Genomic DNA, 20,486 nt, shown 5'->3' with positions numbered 1-20,486 from the left:
TATATTGCAACAGTAAACACGTGATACAAAGATCACCAAATACAGACTCTCTAACTCGTTCTCTGACTAATGAACTCGTTGAATTATCTATCTATTATTCTTTTCTTCTAAGCCGTAACCTAGGACATATATATCACGACAACTTCGCCTGGCATGTTCAGGCGAAGTTGTCCCTAACTTCGCTTGTCTAAAGCGAACTTGTTAGCAACTTCGCCCATATCAGCGAACTTGTTAGCAACTTCGCTTACATACAAACTCAAATCCAAACGACTCGATTACAGACACTAGACACTGAACTACTGACATCATGTACCAACAAACTCCCACTTGGCAGTAGCTTCATCTCTTTATCTTCAAGCACGTGTCTTGTAATCTTCAACGACCTTGCATCTTCATCTTCAAGCATGAACTCCTTCGCGTACACAAACTGATACAATCCTTTGATATTTCTTCGCTTCGTCTTTCCAAGCAGGAATATAAAAGATTTTCTTCTTATTCAGTACCTGCAGATCAGCTTGCGACAAGTTCACTAGATGCATCGGATTATAAACTCTTAGCAGCTCTTATTCATCTTCGTCTTCCATCACTGCTTCAGCTGTTTCACAATCAACATACCACCACTTTAGATCTTTAAGCACATCCTTGGGCATCTGTTTCATCGGCACTTCTTTCAAACACCGGATCGGCTTATACTTCATAATCATCCAAGGTTTACCATCTGCTCTCAATCCACGATCTTTGTCTTCGATAAGTTTTCCCTTTTGTGGTTTCAACAGCTCAAACTTCTTCTCTTTTATACTTTCCTTCCAAACAATCTTCCCAATAACTCTAGCCATATTATCATCACTTCGGTTTATCAATCCCAATCTGGCTAAGTCTTTCACTTCACATTCTGGCAGTGTATTCAACGATCTTTAAAGTCTTTTGAAGTACTGAACACCATCATACCTCTTAATAACAAAGAGCCTCAACTGCTCATCGTATATCCAGCAAATAATCCCCTTTCTCGCTTCAGCATAGCCTCTAATGTTGTAACTCTTCTTAAACATTGTAGGGACCGCTGGTTTCTTCGTTTTGACGAACCACTGAGCATAGCCTTCTTTCCATCTAGGCTGCTCTTCCCATTCAGTCTCATCATTCCCAATCTCTTGACTCATATCTACGTTCTCGACTTGCGGTATCTCATGCTCCACATTCTCCTCTACTATCTCTCCCTCTTCAATATCATTATCAATCACTATCTCTGCACCAATCTTCTCTATCTCATCACTCGGTAGTACATCATCATCACCAACCAACTCATCATCCATCTCCTCTACGTCCACTACCACCACATCATCATCAACAGCTGCAGTTGTCGACTCCCCCTGAGTTGTGGAAGTTCCAAGAGCTTGATCAGTTCTTGGCAACTCACCACCTGCATCTTTCGATGCATTGGGATCATCGTCTCTATCATTGCGTCTCTTGGTCCTCAACTCATCGCCTTTACAGCTCGTCTCCCCCTGAGATGCCAAGAACTCCTTCAGAGCATCTATGATTTTACCATGTTCTACCAGCAGGGACGACTGCATCTGATTCTCTGCAACAAGGCGTTGAATAGCCTGGGTCTGGATAAGATTAATCCTTGACTGCTCTGCCACGACCCGTTCAAGTGCTGCTATTCGTTCTGAGTCTGATAAGGTTGCATCGAAATCAAACTTCAGATGTGATATATCTTGAGTGTACTGAGGAGGGATTTCCGATGTAACCGGGACCTCAGAAGTAGGCAAAGACGTAACCGCAGGTGGTGTCGTCACCGATAACCGTGCAGTGGCCACAACAGTCGACTCAATAAGTGTGCCACGACCTCCGTTGGAGTAACAGTCGGAGGCGGCAACGAAACGATCTCCGGAGTCGGTAGTTGGAATGAAGTTGGTGGGAGGCCAAAGGCAGATGAGGTAGCCACCACGGGAACGTCCGTGGCGCTTGGCCTTGTAACCTGTAATGATGAGGGAACCATTGTCATACCGGATAGTGCGGGTGGGGTGAAACGTACCACCCTCGAGCTCTCACCAGCTCCAGATCCTGCACCTATCCGTTCCCTTCTTGTTCTGCGTATTAACTGTTGTACCTCTTCCTCATAATCTGACTCGCTATCATCATCAGTTCTCTTTCTTTTCCCATGAGTCTGTTCATGTGTTACCAAAATCCTTCTTGCCTCATCAGAACCAGCCACCGTAGCAGCTGTCCTAGTAACATTCACAGTCGACACCCTCTCAACCGAGACTTGCACATACTCCTCTGGATCAACCCTCTCCATGTCAAAAAATCCTTGACCGCCAAACTCTGCGTCAAGGTCAACGTTCTCCTCCGGTGACACAACAGGTGCAGCAGGTATAACTTGAGGTGCTCCTTCCTGTTATGGTGCCGGGTCCCGAAACTCGTCCCCTCGAGCAGGCACATACCCTGGGTTGATTAAGTACCCAAATAGTGGAGTATGCCGAGGACGGAGCTCAGGTTTGCTCCTCGCACTGGAGGATCTGCATTGGGCGTCGCCGATCGATACGAGATCCGAACGCCTTGTAACTCCCCCCGGGGCGTCGCCGATCGATACGAGATCCGCACGAGGTCTAGGATTGCGGAATCCTCCTAGACTCGTTAATGGTGTACAAGACGAAGAACACGATTACACACAAACACATACACGAACAAACACACGAATGGGATAAACACATCTGCAGATCTTTTATATAATAACCGATACACATTACATACCAAACACGAAAACAAACGACGGCCGACCCGAGGTGAGCTCTACCTCGGGTCGTCCCACACGACTCTCCCTCTCGGTTTCTCTCTAGACAAAATAAACTGAACACAAAACACTCTCAATTTCTGGATTACTAACCCTAAACACGACACACATATATATATATATAAACTTCGCGGGCTTGGGCCTGTACGCGAAGTTGTTATAACTTCGCCTATGGCGAAGTTTTTCTAATTTCGCCTATGGCAGAAGTTGTTACAACTTCGCCTATGGCGAAGTTGTTCTAACTTCGTACTTCCACAACGCTGAACAGAATTGCATAGCTACGGTCACAAAACATACACCAACAGACTCCCCTTTGACCGTTGCTCTCAATTCTAACAAACACAAAAGATCATCTGTTACAAAACATGCACCAACAGACTCCCCCTTAACTGATGATCTTCTGTTTGCTCTTCAACCAGCCGTGTCTGAAACTGTCCTGTAGCTTCACAAATCTACCAATCACCCAGCGTCTTCCATATCAGATCTCCCCTTCAGTGTAAGCTTCTCCGACTAAATAGATTGAGGTCTTTGAAATGCATGCATCCCCGTGCCTAATTAATCATCTCAACCAATCATGTGAGTCCTTCTGACTTCACCAACACGTGAAGTTGGTCTCCCTCCACAACTTCACCAACATGTCGGCATACGATAAGGTTTAATCTTCAACTACTCAACATCAAGTGATAAATTTCATCACAAAACCACCTTGACAGAATCTAACACACATGACCATTAATTAATCCGAAGCATCTTCAATCACCAGGGATAACGATCAAGAACATAAACACTTTAATTCCCGATTAAATCCAACTTGTTCCAGAATTTTCACTTTAATAAATAAGCATCACGTTTCAGGATCCAATTCTCGAACGCCTTGAAAATAACATAAATAATATGCTCTGACCGCAATCCAGTAATGACGAAAACCTTCAGTTCAATTTGACTTTCTTCAGTTGGTCAACCTTGAACAACAACAATTTCATTGCCCACAAACACCCAAATATGTGTCAATATCCAGTTTCAATCAATATCCCATTCACAACCTCAACTCCATATCCAGAGTTGACACGTATTTGTTCACACGTAAGACCCAGAGATAACAAGTTTCACTCGTTGACGGAACAACATCTCCGGTCTCACAATAATCGTGTACACCTGGCCATACAGACGAAAACTCCAAAACACTTTTTTTTTTCTCTCGTTAACTTCGCCTAAAGTCAACTTCGTCTGTCCATAACTTCGCCTGGCTATAACTTCGCCTGACTGATAAGCGAACTTGTGAGGTAGGCGAAGTTGTGAATAACTTCGCTTAACCTTATATCTTCGCCTAAACCCTAAAATATAAGCGAAAACTTCGCTTGAACCCAATAACTTCGCCTGCGGCGCTGATCGGCCAGAAACGATCAGAAACGTGCCAGACACACCAAAACGCAGATCTCGAACCATAGCATAAGAGCCTAAGGCTCTGATACCACTTGTAGGTTCCCAGCCGAATCTACACGAGATATCGCGTTCTACGTAGGTGCGGAATCCCTACGTAAGACGTTACGAGCGTAGAAGACAAAACAATTAAACACGTTACAATAAACACAAACACGTTATATTGCAACAGTAAACACGTGATACAAAGATCACCAAATACAGACTCTCTCTAACTCGTTCTCTGACTAATGAACTCGTTGAGTTATCTATCTATTGTTCTTTTCTTCTAAGTCGTAACCTAGGACATATATATCACGACAACTTCGCCTGGCATGTTCAGGCGAAGTTGTCCCTAACTTCGCTTGTCTAACAAGTTCGCCCATATCAGCGAACTTGTTAGCAACTTCGCTTACATACAAACTCAAATCCAAACGACTCGATTACAGACACTAGACACTGAACTACTGACATCATGTACCAACAGTATGAAGTGTCTGGACTTCGTTAAGCGATCCACAATTACCCATATTGCATTATGTTGTCGAGTCGTCTTTGGGAGTTTGGTAATAAAATCCATGGTTATTAACTCCCACTTCCATACAGGAAGTTCGGGTTGCTGAAGCAATCCTGAAGGCTTTTGATGTTCAGCCTTGACCTTTAAACAAGTCAAACATTTCGCAACATGCGAGCGACATCCCTTTTTATCCCATTCCACCAATAGTTTGTCTTAAGATTGTGATACATCTTATCACTTCCGGGATGCATCATATATTTCGACTTATGAGCTTCATTCAAAATTTTCTCATGCAACCCTCCAACGATTGGTACCCAAATCCTATTACCAAGTCTAAGGATACCATCATCACCCTTGACTAACGAGTCAATGGTGCCATTACGTTTTTCGACGGAGATTTGGTTTTCATTGATCGCTTGTGTTTGAGCAGATTTAATTCGTTCGAAAAGATCAATTTGAAGTTCTAGACGTAACGCTCGGACTCTTTTGGGTTTCTCATTTTCTTTGCAACTTAAGGCATCGGCAACAACGTTGGCCTTGCCTTCATGATAAGCAATCTCGCAATCGTAGTCGTTGAGCGTTTCCATCCATCGCCGTTGGCGCATGTTGAGCTCTTTTTGATCAAAAATATGTTTCAAGCTCTTATGATCAGTGTACACGATGAATCTTACTCCATAGAGATAGTGCCTCCATATCTTAAGTGCAAAGATTATGGCGCCTAACTCTAGATAGTGAGTCGTGAAATTCTTTTCGTGTACTTTAAGTTGACGAGAGGCATAAGCGATTACTTTCTTGCGTTGCATTAGTACGCATCCCAAACCCGATTGAGACGCGTCACTAAAGACAACAAAATCCTCAGTACCTTCTGGCAAAGCTAAGATAGGTGCTTGGGTGAGTTTTTGTTTAAGTATATCGAATGCCTCTTGTTGCTTCGTTCCCCATTCATACTTGATATTCTTACGAGTTAAGGAAGTTAGAGGAACGGCGATTCGAGAAAAGTTCTCGATGAACCTACGGTAATAGCCGGCCAAACCTAAGAAACTTCGGATCTCGGTTGGCGACTTAGGAATTTCCCACTTAGAGATAGCTTCAATCTTAGCGGGGTCCACTTGAATACCGTTAACGTTGATGATGTGACCAAGAAATTGCACCTCATGCAACCAGAACTCGCATTTCGAGAACTTGGCGTACAACTTCTCGGTTCTAAGAATTTCAAGCAACGTTCGAAGATGAATTTCATGATCGGCATTGGACTTAGAGTAAATAAGTATGTCGTCGATGAAGACGATAACAAAATTATCCAAGTAAGGCTTGCAAATACGATTCATCATGTCCATGAATGCAGCTGGAGCATTAGTAAGTCCAAACGGCCGCAAAGGGGCGCCGCGCCGCGCCTAGGCAAATGCCCAGGATGCCTAGGCCGGGCGCCTAGGCCTTCTGGTCAGCCAAAAATTGCAAGCCCAAGCCCATTCTCGCTTATATAAACATATTCCGTTTTTTTAGAACAAAACCAAGGGTTTGAAGGTGTTTTGGAGTTAGGATTCAAGGAGGATCATCAAGCTTTCGTACAAGCGTTCAAGAGTCGATTAAGACGGGTTCTCTCGTTCTTTATATTTGTTCTTGTTCATTATCTTTCATGATGTTTCTCTTTGTTTTCAATACTTGTTTAGGATTGTTTTTAATAATGATTCTAGGCTAGACTTCATGTCTACCTAGGTTTGATGAACATGTGTTGATTTGATTCTTGCTTTGGATAATGTTTTGATTATGGTTTTGTTGATTTAATAGTAAAAGACTTGATTTTGTTTTCATGATGCATATAAGTATTTATTATCTTGATTGATTTTTAACTATTGCTTCACATAGATCTTTTATCTTTTGATTGTGTTCTTTAGATTTAGGGTTTATGTTTAAACCATTACTTGGTGTTTTGATTATTGTGATTAAATGGGCCCATTAGATCATAGAAGCTTGTTGATAGTTGGTTAGGGTTTTAAATGCTTTGCTAAATTCCAATAGCTGTAAGGTGAGGAATTGTTCATGTGTCTTGGTCAATTGCATGCTAGGATAGTTAGTGACAATATTCTTGCTTATTGTGTTGATCCATGTTCATGATGTCATGTTTAACTTATCAAGTTATCTAGGGTTTGGTGTTTCGTAAGATTGCTTGCTTTAGATACTATTAATTAACCCTATTTGATAACTTTGCGGAAATTAATTTAACTGATTGCTTAATAATCTAATAATTGTTCTTTGGGATTTCATTCGATTCAGTCAAAGGTCCTTAGGGTTTTGTTAGATGAATATGTTTAGAAATCAGTTTCCATAATCATGTTATTTGTCCATTGCTTGATGATTGTTGATGCATGGGATTCTTACCTAGGTAGATTCCTTCTCTTATTGGTTTCGATCTTGTGTTTAAAATTGCTTGTTTCTCGTTTACTTGCTTATTTGTTCTCTTAGTTTAAAATCCCCCTTAACATTAATAATAAATTGTCGTGTCGTAAGTCGAGTCTAATTAGTTAATTAACGTAATTTATAGAGTCCTGTGGGTTCGATATTCCGGACTTACTTAGCTTTAATACAATTGACCGGTTCACTTGCCGGTGTTTTGTTTAGTTGAGTCTTAGGTCTAGTTTTTTATTACTTGTTTAATTTAGTTAATATTTAATTGACTGTTTTTAGCACATCAAGTTTTTGGCGCCGTTGCCGAGAACTCTTGGCAATTGCGTTATTTGCGTTAATTGGACATAATTGCTACATAAGTGTTATTTGTTTTATTTTTGTTTGAGTCGTAGGAGTCTAATTTAAGTTTTAGTTTACTTTAATTTATTCATTATTTTTTTCAGTATTCGAGTCTACTCACTTCGTCTTTTGCGTTTTTCAGGTTTATGCAACATCTTCGTTCGCAAGGACCACCGCTGGATAATCTTAGATCTTCTCCGTTGAAGACCGAGGCTATTTCGTCAGTAGAAGAACAACCGTCAGAACCCGCATCTACACAAAATTTGTCACCACCCGAAAGTCCTAGAAGTCAAGATCCAATAGCCGACAACAGGACAATTGCTGCTCAAGCCTTCGATGGCTTAACCGGAAACCAATCATGCATCGTCGTTCCCGATATCGACAACCCCAACTCGTGGCAGATTCCGTCATACGTCATGAACAACATCGTTCAAACTAATCAGTTTCATGGGAACGATAAAGAGGATGTGCCGGCTCATATTAACCGACTTTACCGCGTTTTGAAAACTTTTAAATTGCAAGGTGCTACTGAAGATGCAATTTTCTTACATCTTTTTCCTTTTTCACTTACAGGTAAAGCAGCTACTTGGCTTGACACGCAGCCACCTGGCACGTTCACCACTTGGGAAGCACTACGTTCTGCATTTATCAAGAGAAACTTCCCACCGGCTAAAGCGGCTGTTCTTCGCGATCAGATTCACTCGTTTCACATGGAGCCGGATGAGCAATATTTTCATGCTTAGGAGCGTTTTCAGAACTTGCTGTCTTGATGCTCACAGAATGGTCTCACACCATGGGCTCTCGTGGAGAAATTTTACAACGGGCTGAACTACGAAACCCAAGTTCGGTTCGACACGGCCGTAGGAGGAAGTCTACTGGCTAGGAAGAACGTCACCGAGTGTAACGAGATGTTTGAGAGCTTCGCTCAATCGGACCTTGCCAAAGTGCCACATCGCGGGAATTCCAATCCCGTTAGCAGTACATCCTCATCCGCTCGAGGTGTACACCATGTTAATCTGGATACTAGTGTGGCAACTGCTTTGGAATCACTAACTCGAGAGGTGAAGGAGCTGAAGGCCAAGGTGGAAATGTGTGAGTCTTGTAGAGGTGGACATGGTACTTTGGAGTGCCCGGTGATGAATCAACAAGTCGATTTTGTTGCTGGTCAGAATAGGTTTCCCAATAATTACAACAACAATAATCTGAGTTGGAACACCTACAAGAACCCGAATCAGAATAATTCCAACTGGCGCCCGTCAGGCGCACCACCCGGATTTCAAAATTCTTATGCTCCAGCACAAGGTCAATATTTTAATGATAATAATACCAATAATACTAATGTTCAAAATAATGTGCAGGATTCGAACGGTGGGATTGGGCGTTTGGAAGAGATGATGAATGTAATCTTGGAGAGAGACCAAGCAACACAGAAAAAGTTCACCGAGCATGACTTACTCTTCAAAAACCAACAATCTTCTATTCTCGATATTCAAAGGACTGTTGGTGACATTGCTCGTCGTTTAGAAGAAAGGCCCCCAGGTCAGTTTTCGGGTATTCCTCAAACTAATCCGACTGCTCAATTGAAAGCCATCTCCACTCGTAGTGGTAGGGTTTTTGGTCTGGAGGTAGTTAGTAAAGAAATTGAGAAAGATGGGGACGATGAATTGGTAGATGAGGAGATAGAGGTAGAGGCTCCGGGTAAGTCACAAGTTAAAACACCAATTATTGAGCCACTAGTTGAAAAGAAGCCGATTGGAGTCCGGCCACCACCACACATCATTAACCTTGCTTATGTCCCGTATCCCGCTCGTCTAAAGCATCAACAGTATATGAAGGATTACGGGCATTTTCTTAATATTTTTAGCCAATTAAATGTTAACCTCCCGTTCGTCGAAGTCCTTCAACATATGCCTAAGTACGCCAAGTTTTTGAAAGATATTCTTAAAAGAAAGGATAAGTTGGAGGAGCTATCGACTGTACCGCTGAATGGAGAGTGTTCTGCATTAGTTCTTAATAAAGTACCAGAAAAATTACCCGCCCCCGGTGTGTTTACCATCACATGTCTTTTCGGAAGTGATACGACGTGTCAAGCATTGGCCGATCTTGGAGCTAGCATAAACCTCATGCCATATTCTTTGTATGAAAAGTTGGGCCTCGGAGAGCTCCCCCCCTACTCGTATGACGTTGTCTTTAGCCGATCGTTCCGTTAAGTATCCAATGGGTGTCGTGGAGAATTTGCTCGTGAAGGTAGATAATTTAGTTTTTCCCGTGGATTTTGTTGTTTTAGATATGGAGGCCGACGAGAGAGTTCCTATTATTTGGGTCGTCCGTTTTTACGTACTGCTAGGGCAATTATTGATGTGTTTGAAGGTAAGATAACCCTTAGAGCCGGTGATGATAGTACCACATATTTGGCGAAGTCCATGAGGCATCCGAGTGGTCAAGATGGTCTCATTGATCCATGTCACCCAGTTTACTCGATAGAATCATCTATTTCGGGCATGGATCCAAGTCTTGACGAGTCGCGTTCGGTGAGTTTAAGTGTGGGAAAGGAGCGAAAGGTTTCGAGTTCTCGGGTAATGGTAAAGTGTTTTAGAGAATGGGGTGGTGGAAAGCGTAAGGTTGAGAGGGTCCGTGGAGTTAGAAAGAAAAAGACAAAGGTTGATGGATGGTCGGATCGTGATTCGATATCTTTGAGGGTATTGGAGTTTTACCGAGGTGGAGGAAGCTCCACTCGGTCCGCCACGTGATTCGTATAACATGGGTTCTTGAGTGAAAACTCAAGTGTAGAGTTTGTATATTTTATTTTATTTTTATTTCTATTTTCTTTTACTTTGAGTCACTAACGTAGTTTTTTTTTGTAGTTTTTCTTTGTTTTGTGTTTTTAAGTTTTGCGAGTTTGAAGATTGTGTGAACTAGAGAGGCGTCCCCGAGGAAGAATTTAATAAAAAAGACAAGTGTGGGGATGGAGTAGCAGTGGAGCCGTATACTTTACGTTTTATTATTATTTGCTGCTGATTATTCATGTTTTATATATTTGTGGGTTGATTGAAGTACTTTAATTGCATAATATCTATCATTACGATAAGATACATTTTTAGATATGTTTGTTTTGTTTTGCCGCTTACGTTCGTGAGAGAAGGAGTTACCATTTGTTGAGCACGTTTGTAGTTGGAGGGCATTCATGGAAAGAAGACTTTGGCATCATGTTTCGTTCGTATATTACCAGCTAAGTCTTTTCTATTATCTAGCTTGTTAACTTTTTATTTTGTTTTGTTTTTTTTATTTTTAGGTTTTTAGTTTTTGTAGTCCGACTTTAGTTTAATTTTATTTTTATTTTGAGTCGTCCTTATCCTTGCATTGAAGACAATGCAAAATTTAAGTGTGGGGATATGATATTTGAGTCGTAGTTTAAATTGAGTTTTTGTTTGGAAAAAAAAAATAAAAATAAAAAAAATTAAATTTTTTTTTTAAATGTTTAAAAATGTCCCTTGAATCTAGTTTTTTGTGTTAAAGTTGGAGATGATGATATTTATCGGAAATTGGTTTTTCAAACTACTAATAATATGAGATAAATAAAAGAAAACGCACTTAACTTGGGATGTGTCGGTAGGCTCAGCTTTGAAAATGAAATGGCAATTTGATAAAATGGGTCGGAAATCTCTTGTGGGTAAAGCGTTTTGTCCGTAGAAAATAAGTAATGACAGGTCAGCCATACTCAAGCCTCAATTCTTGGTATGAAATGTGGAAATATTATAAAGTTTGAAAATTTTGAATACGTTATCATATGATGTTTGGGTAGGTTTAACGTTAGAGTATGCCTTGTAGCCTGTGATATAAATTTTAAACTGTTAGTTTTAGTGTTTTTCACCTCATTGGCGTATGGTTTTATAACCTTAAATCTTGTATTGATGGGATGCCCCGGGTCCGGAGACCATGGGTCTGTATGCCGACTATTCATCTGGGTATTCACGATTCTAAATGGGATTGTGAATATTTAAAATAAAAGATAAAAAAAAGAGCAAACCCTTATAAGTCTTTAAACATAATCACAAAAAGTACAAATGCATTACAGACTTGATCATCCACGCTGTTAGCCATGTGGGGTCCCCTTGCTCGCGTCTCATTACCATTAAGAAACGGACCACAAGGTACACGCTACATGTAAGCCCTACAGATGAAATTTTGCATACTCACCTATGGTAATGGTTCGGTGTATTGCTTGATAACGGGGGTATGTCATGTTATGGGGAACACTAGCTATAAATTAATTGAATCTTAATAATATCTAATGGCTTCTTGGTAGACTTTGCTGCTTAAGCTTAGGTGGATAAACAATACCCTTGATTGTCTTAACTATTCATGAAAAAATAGAGCAACACAAGTTTTAATTCTGCTAATTTTGAGGTTTAAGTCAAGTTGGGGTGGTCTGGTTCGGTAAAAGCTGAAAATAAGCGGGTCTTAACTGTGTAAACCACTGAGTACAAAAAATGTCGGATCATATTTGTCCCGGTAAATATTAAGGCATGGGTTTAAGTGGACAACAATATCGGTGATCGCGGTTTTTGCATTTTTCTAAGCTTTAAAATTTAACCTATATGTTTGTTAGACTATATTTTCCGATTCTGATCCAACTGCATAAGACTTTTTCAGGGACGAAAAAAGAGTAAGTGTGGGGATATTTGATATACATGTATTTATACATCTCGAATCCCATGTAAAGTTTTGTATACTTAATGTTTTAAGTTCGTTTAAGTCCGAGTTTTGTTTATCTTTTATTAATTTAAGTTTTGAGTCAAGTATTGTATGCTTTTCATGTTTTAAATCTTTTGGTGTCTTTCACGTTAAACTTAATTCTTTCTATCATTTTATGTGAAGTTTATGCTCGTTTTGCTCGTCATTGACTACATGATTAGTTCACTTAGAGTTTCGATTTGTTTTCATGTAGATGGTGGCTTTGGAGTCAAGGAAAAGAAGTTCTATAAGTTTCTCATCGTTACTTGGAGTTCAAGAAAGGGGCCTAACATGAATAAACAAGAAATGTTGCAAAAAACGAAAATTCCCCAAAAAGGGGCGCCGCGCCGCGCCTAGGCAAATGCCCAGGATGCCTAGGCCTGGCGCCTAGGCCTTCTGGTCAGCCAAAAATTGCAAGCCCAAGCCCATTCTCGCTTATATAAACATCTTCATTCCCTAGCCGATCCTAAGCTTATTCGCAGCCGTTTTTTAGAGCAAAACCAAGGGTTTGAAGGTGTTTTGGAGTTAGGAATCAAGGAGGATCATCAAGCTTTCGTACAAGCGTTCAAGAGTCGATTAAGACGGGTTCTCTCGTTCTTTATCTTTGTTCGTGTTCATTATCTTTCATGATGTTTCTCTTTGTTTTCAATACTTGTTTAGGATTGTTTTTAATAATGATTCTAGGCTAGACTTCATGTCTACCTAGGTTTGATGAACATGTGTTTATTTGATTCTTGCTTTGGATAATGTTTTGATTATGGTTTTGTTGATTTAATAGTAAAAGACTTGATTTTGTTTTCATGATGCATATAAGTATTTATTATCTTGATTGATTGTTAATTATTGCTTCACATAGATCTTTTATCTTTTGATTGTGTTCTTTAGATTTAGGGTTTATGTTTAAATCATTACTTGGTGTTTTGATTATTGTGATTAAATGGTCCCATTAGATCATAGAAGCTTGTTGATAGTTGGTTAGGGTTTTAAATGCTTTGCTAAATTCCAATAGCTGTAAGGTGAGGAATTGTTCATGTGTCTTGGTCAATTGCATGTTAGGATAGTTAGTGACAATATTCTTGCTTATTGTGTTGATCCATGTTCATGATGTCATGTTTAGCTTATCAAGTTATCTAGGGTTTGGTGTTTCGTAAGATTGCTTGCTTTAGATACTATTAATTAACCCTATTTGATAACTTTGCGGAAATCAATTTAACTGATTGCTTAATACTCTAATAATTGTTCTTTGGGATTTCATTTGATTAAGTCAAAGGTCCTTAGGGTTTTGTTAGATGAATATGTTTAGAAATCAGTTTCCATAATCATGTTATTTGTCCATTGCTTGATGATTGTTGATGCATGGGATTCTTACCTAGGTAGATTCCTTCTCTTCTTGGTTTCGATCTTGTGTTTAAAATTGCTTGTTTCTCGTTTACTTGCTTATTTGTTCTCTTAGTTTAATATTAGTTTAAAATCCCCCTTAACATTAATAATAAATAGCCGTGTCGTAAGTCTAGTCTAATTAGTTAATTAACGTAATTTATAGAGTCCTGTGGGTTCGATATTCCGGACTTACTTAGCTTTAATATAATTGACCGGTTCACTTGCCGGTGTTTTGTTTAGTTGAGTCTTAGGTCTAGTTTTTTATTACTTGTTTAATTTAGTTAATATTTAATTGACTGTTTCTAGCACATCAAAACTCAAATTGGCACCAGAATCGAATAAAACTCTAACATAGGTGTCGTTGACTAGAAACGTACAGGTTATGGTTTCCGGCATGTCAGCGGCCCTTTTTGTGTCGAGTACAAAGACTCGAGCGTTTCCTTTCTTGTTTTGGCCACTTCCACCCGCACCACCAGCAGCAGGCTTGTTCTTTGGGCACTCAAAACTCAAATGGCACATTTCCTTGCAGTTAAAGCAAGTCATCTTCTTCTTCCAACAATTAGCAGCATCATGTCCCGTACGATTACAGGACTCGCAGACTTTAGGAGACGGGGCGAAATTGCATCGGCCCTAATGGTACTTCCTACATGTCTTGCATAGTGTTGCATTAGAATTGAAGTGGCTTTGATTTGTTCCCTTGCCCTTGTAGTTGGAACCTCCTCCAGTTTTTCCTTGAGTAGCGGTTGTTGTCACCTTCTTGTCCTATTCTTTGTTGCGGACCATGCCGCCCATCAAATAACCGGCCAACTCCATAGCAGAGTCAGCGGTTTGAGGTAGGTGAGACCTTACCATGTCGCGGATTTCCCACGGCAGTCCCCAAATATATCTTGTGACTTTGCTGGACTCAGGGTTAACCAACTGGGGAACAAGGCGACAGTACTCGAGAAATTTGGTATTGTATTCTCGAAGGTTTGTCCCTACAACCTTATGATTTAGAAACTTGGTTTGGATTTAATCAGTCTCGTGCATAGGACAAAATTTTCCCATCACCATGGCCTTAAACTCTTCCCACATCAGGCCGTACATCACATCTCTTCCCTTACTCATCAGTAATGCATTCCACCACTCATACACTTCTCCTTTGAACATGAGAGCGGAGTATTGAATTTTCTCCTCCTCGGAACACTTGCTTGTATTCACAATAGTCTCCATTTCCTCGAGCCATCTCACGATTATGATAGCTCCCTTGTCACCATGGAACTCTTTCGGTCCATATTACTTAAAATCCTTGAAAGTACACCCACTAACTTTGAGTTTCTTGAACTCTTTTCTAACTCCACCATCGGCGTTAGACTCATGAAAACTTTCCTCTTCATGAGAGGGTTTCGGATGGGATTTCACGGATTTCGAGGGATGAACGGAAGGGTTAACAGTTCGGGGATGTCTAGATTGAGATCTAAACTCGGATTCTTCCCTAACAGCTTTCCTAATCATCTTTTGAATTTTGTTCATATATTTTTCGGGAATTTCTTCCTCTCGCTCATTCTCGGGGCCTTTCCCCTTATCTCTCATTTCTTTCTCTTTTCGAGCGTTTTCATTTTTGTTACTTTGTTCAGACATTTTCTTTTCTTTTCAAATTGGTCTAAAAATTTTAACAACATTTCTTTTATTAAACACATGTTTATTTATTACACATTTATATATATATATATATATATATATATATATATATATATCCCAAGGAAATATATATTTTATAATACATATATATATATATATATCATTTACACGATATATATAGCTGATCCTATCATTTACATAAGAACGTTTCATACGTTCTTTTATTCATACTTTTATTACACATAACAGACAAGGTCCAATTACACAAACAACTTCATGTTGCATCTTTTTCCATTATCTCTAATCTTTCATAAACTTCTTCACGACTTTCGTCAATTTGTTGCATTTGTGAAGAAGTTTCTCCCCATTGTCTTTTTCTTCTTTCCTTCCTCATGCACTTTCTTCCTTTAATCGTCGGTTTCACGTAGAGCGCGGTTCAAGTGCTCTTCATATGATTGCGGGATTACATTGGGGTATCCATACTGTGGAGGTGGGTCATGGTAACCCAGTGTCACCATTTCGTAGTGGTTCCTCGGTTCTGGATACGGAACATAATCCATGTTGAATGAAAGGTAGAGGTAGGTCTTGGCAACTTGAATCTGCTCTCGGATCTCATCAGCTTGCTCTTGAATTGACGGAACTTCTCCTTGGAATGGTGGGAAGCTTGATGAAGCTTGATTCCTAAGTTTCTCAAGATGCTGGACATATGGATCCACAGAGCCATAGCTTGCGTTTTGGGAAGTGAGTGATCCTTCCATTGGGCTTGCCATTTTGTTGGGAATCTCAGGATACTCTTCTTCCGGTTCTTCTTCAGACTCTTCCTCGGGTTCTTCTTTTTCTTCGGGATCTTCCTCCTCTTCTGGTTCCTCTTCCTCTTCCGGTTCCTCCTCTTCTGGTTCATCTTCCTCCATAGGTTGTGTGGTTTCATTGTTTATTGGGATCATCTGGAAAGTCTCAATGGGCAGCATTATTCTCATCTTGGGTCTACGGGACGGTCCTTCACCGTTTTTTGGTTGGGAACTAACTTCCTTGAAGGTGGAACTTCCAGCATGCCACTCTTGTTGTTCAGAGAAATATTTCATCCACTCGGAGGATGGTTGAGAGTTTGGTAAGTATCCGGTTGGATAGTATTGTGGTATCTCCGAGGGTTGGTAAGTCGGTACTTCGAAAGGTGATACATCGGTAATGTTGGTGAATGATAGCTTGAGTGTCTTGGTGGCTCAATTCCTTGATTCGGTGGACTATCGGGAACATCTATTGGGTAGTGCCTGCTTCCAGGGTAGTACACAGGTTTGGTCAAGTCGTGTTCCACATCTTGGTTGAAGTAGGCTTCATAATAACCCTCGCTCATGTTGTCTTCGGGGTAGGGTTCGGCAATTCCAGCTTCCTTTGCCTTGCAAACAAAGTCTTCGATGTGAGCTTTGAATGGCATCTAATATTATGGGTGGTTTAGAATGTAGAGTGGGAAAGAAAGGTTACCAGCCTATCTTATCCCTAAAACACATAAACAATTATTTCCTATACTTGGATCGAAGCTTGGGTATTGTTTTATGATACCCAATTCGCTAAGATCGATGGCTCTGATACCAACCTGTCACACCCCCATCTTAGGCCTAGGAGCGTGACCCAAAAGCTGGTACCAATATTGTAAATAAATCAGAGTTATGTTAATTTGCAGAAGACTTTTAAAACTTTTAAGGATTGAAAACGTAACTTATATATATATATAGACGGGATTATAAAATACCCGTTTAAGTTAACAAAATATTACTTGTTTATGTTTACAAACCACCATATTAAATTATTACAAATCCGAGCCATCGGATATATAAGCACTTCGTCATTCCAAGTGCTAAACTTGTTCACTTGCAAAATGTAAGAAAATACGTCAGCAACGAATGCTGGTGAACACAATAACTTCTTTTACTTTATTACTCCTCGAGACTACGCCTGCCTCGGCCCAACGTGGCTTAGGAATAACAAAGTCAAATAACACATTATAAACTTGAGCCTCTACTCTAGGTCACCTCAGCAAACACCGCAGCGTTCGACTTAGTTAAGTACCCGTAAATATACACACAAGGTCGTACTCCCTGCAGGAGAGCGTCCTACGACCAAGGGTGTGATCATGCCCATACATCGCATAGTACCACCTATGTAAGGATCCAGACATACGTATACCACAGCCTGAGGGCTAGGTTTATTCCCATAGTTATAACGGTTTTAGGAACACATAGTTCCTTGTAAACAATTTCATATAACAAGTTTGACTAATTTAAAAACAAGTTTAAAAGTTTGGGGGCGTATTCACCTTATCTCTTTAGGATCGGCTTCACTCACCGTCCAAGGGTCTTTCCCTTCTTTATCTCGCACCTATAGTACGAGTATAAATATTTGTTAGTCGGATACACGATCCGGCTTAAGACCTTTAGTCTTATTTTATATCTCAATCCTCGATTGAACCTTTAGGTCAATTCTCTTTTACTTGAAAACCTTTAGTTTAAAAGTAAATTATAAACCTTTAGTTTATATTGGAAACCCGACGTTTCTTCTTCTCTAAGAAACGTAATTTTTTCTTTTATTATTTAAGAATACTCTTTATTCATTAAATAATATTTTCATAACAAAGAATATAATCATATATACCTACACACATATATATATGTATCACAATATTCAATAATCAAACTTTCATTCGTTTCTTTGTTATGTTTTATTTTTTTTCTTTTATCGAAGTATCGAGTATAACCTTGACTTAAGGCCAAAGCCTTGAATATAATATTAAATTATATTGAATTCGTTATTAAGCCTAACCTCGTTGGCGTATTGAAACCCTAGGGAATCGAGCAGCACTCCGACGCCGCTTTACTTTTCTCGTTCAACTATGCCAACTTCAACACTCGTCGACACGTATTTTGGGACTCTTTGCCATTATAACAACACCTTTCTTGATTGAGTGAGGTTGGAGGGTGGCACACTTCGAGGAAACATTATACACAAACGAGGGATCGTGGAACGCTTATCGAGGCAAATTGTTTATAGGTTCTAGAGAGAGACTAGAGAGAAGTGAGAGGGCAGATGTGGTGTGCAGAAATGAGATGCCCATGGTCGCTATTTATAGGCAAAATTTTGGTTCCCATCGAGGTATGCGATGGGTCCCAGGGCTGACCTATCGCGTACCGCGATATAGGTCAGATGAGTCATAACGTAGACCTGCCACGTGTTGACACGTGGCAGCACATAGTGCCACCGTGTGCCATGTGGCACACATTTCACACATTTTATGACACCCCATCGCGGTACGCGATGGGTGTCTCTTCTGACTCATCGCGTAGCGCGATGGGTCAGGAAAACAGAATTTTCATTTTTAACCCTCAAGTTTGGATTTTGACAATTTTAGTCCGTAGACTTTGAAAAGTTGATACTTTTGAACTCGAAAATTCACGTTGTTACATTTGGGACCCTAAATTAACAGCGACATCATTATGTATTTTCTTTTCATGCATAATCAAGGAGGAAGATTGTACATGCATAGCAGAATCGGCCAAGTACAATGACGACTACTCATGTTCCCGAAAGAATTGATACCATATGAACTTAGACCAAATCGTATGTTCCTAATCTCTTACTAAAGTCTTTATACTTGTAATAAATATTTCTCCATTGAGGCGAGTCAGCCAAATGTCTTAACTTTCCATCTTTTTTACGCTCTTCGGAATGCCAACGCATCAGTTTTGCTTCTTCAGGGTTGGAAAATAAACGTCTCGGTCTCGGTATTATGAGAAAATACCACACTAATTTAGTCGGTGGGCCATTTTTCTTTACATTGTCATCGTATTGATCATCATCGGTTTGATCACTTCCTCTCTTGTACCTTGATGCACTGCATATGACACATTTATGAATATTTTCATACTCCTTTCTAAGAAATATACAATCATTCCGACATGTGCGTATTCGTTTGACTTTCAATCCCATCGGACACGTCAATTTTTTAGCTTGGTATATTGTTACTGGCAGCTCATTGGCATTCGGGGGCGCATCATGTAAAAACACTAATAGAGTTGTAAACCTCTTATTGCTCCATCCGTAGTTTGCTTTTATGTTAAATAGTTTAAGCACAACACTAAGCTTAGAGTATTTCATACACCCAACATATAATGGCTTCCCCAAATCAACAAAAAATTGCTTTAGTTTTTCTTAGTATTTGTCACCAGTAATATCATTATTGACACCAACATCAGTTTCAATATCGTTAAACATCTCATTTAAATTATCAGGATATGTAAAATTGTTGTCATTGCCACAATGATCATCATCATCATCACTAATATTTGTCAATGTTGGTCTTTGTTTTGGAAATGATTCACCATGTCTTGACCAACAAGTGTAATTAAACATAAAACCCCTTGAAAATAAATGATATCGGGCATATTTTAAATTTAATTCATTGACATGTTTGCATCTCATACAAGGACAGGTAATTTTTCCTTTGAATTTTTACTCGACGGCAACCTTAATAAAGCTATAATGACACTTATAAAGGTCGGATGAAAACGCTCAACTTCATGCATTGAACGATAACGATTTCTCCAAATATTCCATGTGTAATCTATAAGAAATTTGTATCATTTTATCAAATCTGTATCCTACGTGAATGAATAAAACAACATTTTGCTAATCATATAAATTTTATCAAATTTCTAATAGATCCTCTTATAAATGTACAAATTAAATGGGTATATCTACCTGACGACTGACGCAAACAGGGTAACTATAAGAAGTAAATGAGATTGCGCCGTTTATCTAATAAATCTATATATTAATGGTGCGCCGCTATAAATGAGCTTCTACAAAGTAATTCTTGTTGTACAATATGTGCGGTTGTGCGCCTAATGTAAAATAGGGTTTTTTATCAGTGTAAACCGTTTTAAAAGAGATAACTAGCATGTGTAAATCAGTAAGTACACCGGTGAAAAAAAAATCGTTGTTCTAAAGGAATGACAAACTAAAACAACTATCAAAATGAAACACAACAATCTTATAACAACAGTTAATATGCAAAGAAAACCTATTAAGTCACCGTTGCTAATTGATTATTTTTTTTAAATCAACATTGATTTTAGCCTAACAGATCGAGTAATTTACTACGTGTTTAAAGTTCAAAAATAAACCGTCAGGCGGTTTTGGAGTTAATATGACGTATATGGCTATGATTTTGACCGTGGAAAGATTGGATAACATTTTTATTGCTATTTTGGTTATGGTTCAACTAAC

Source organism: Bidens hawaiensis, unplaced genomic scaffold (assembly GCF_021521415.1).
Source record: "Bidens hawaiensis isolate Kalapana, Puna unplaced genomic scaffold, B.hawaiensis_p1.1 tig00036246_1, whole genome shotgun sequence".
NCBI classification, from domain to species: Eukaryota; Viridiplantae; Streptophyta; class Magnoliopsida; order Asterales; family Asteraceae; genus Bidens; species Bidens hawaiensis.
Note: the sequence above shows the minus strand (reverse complement) of the source record.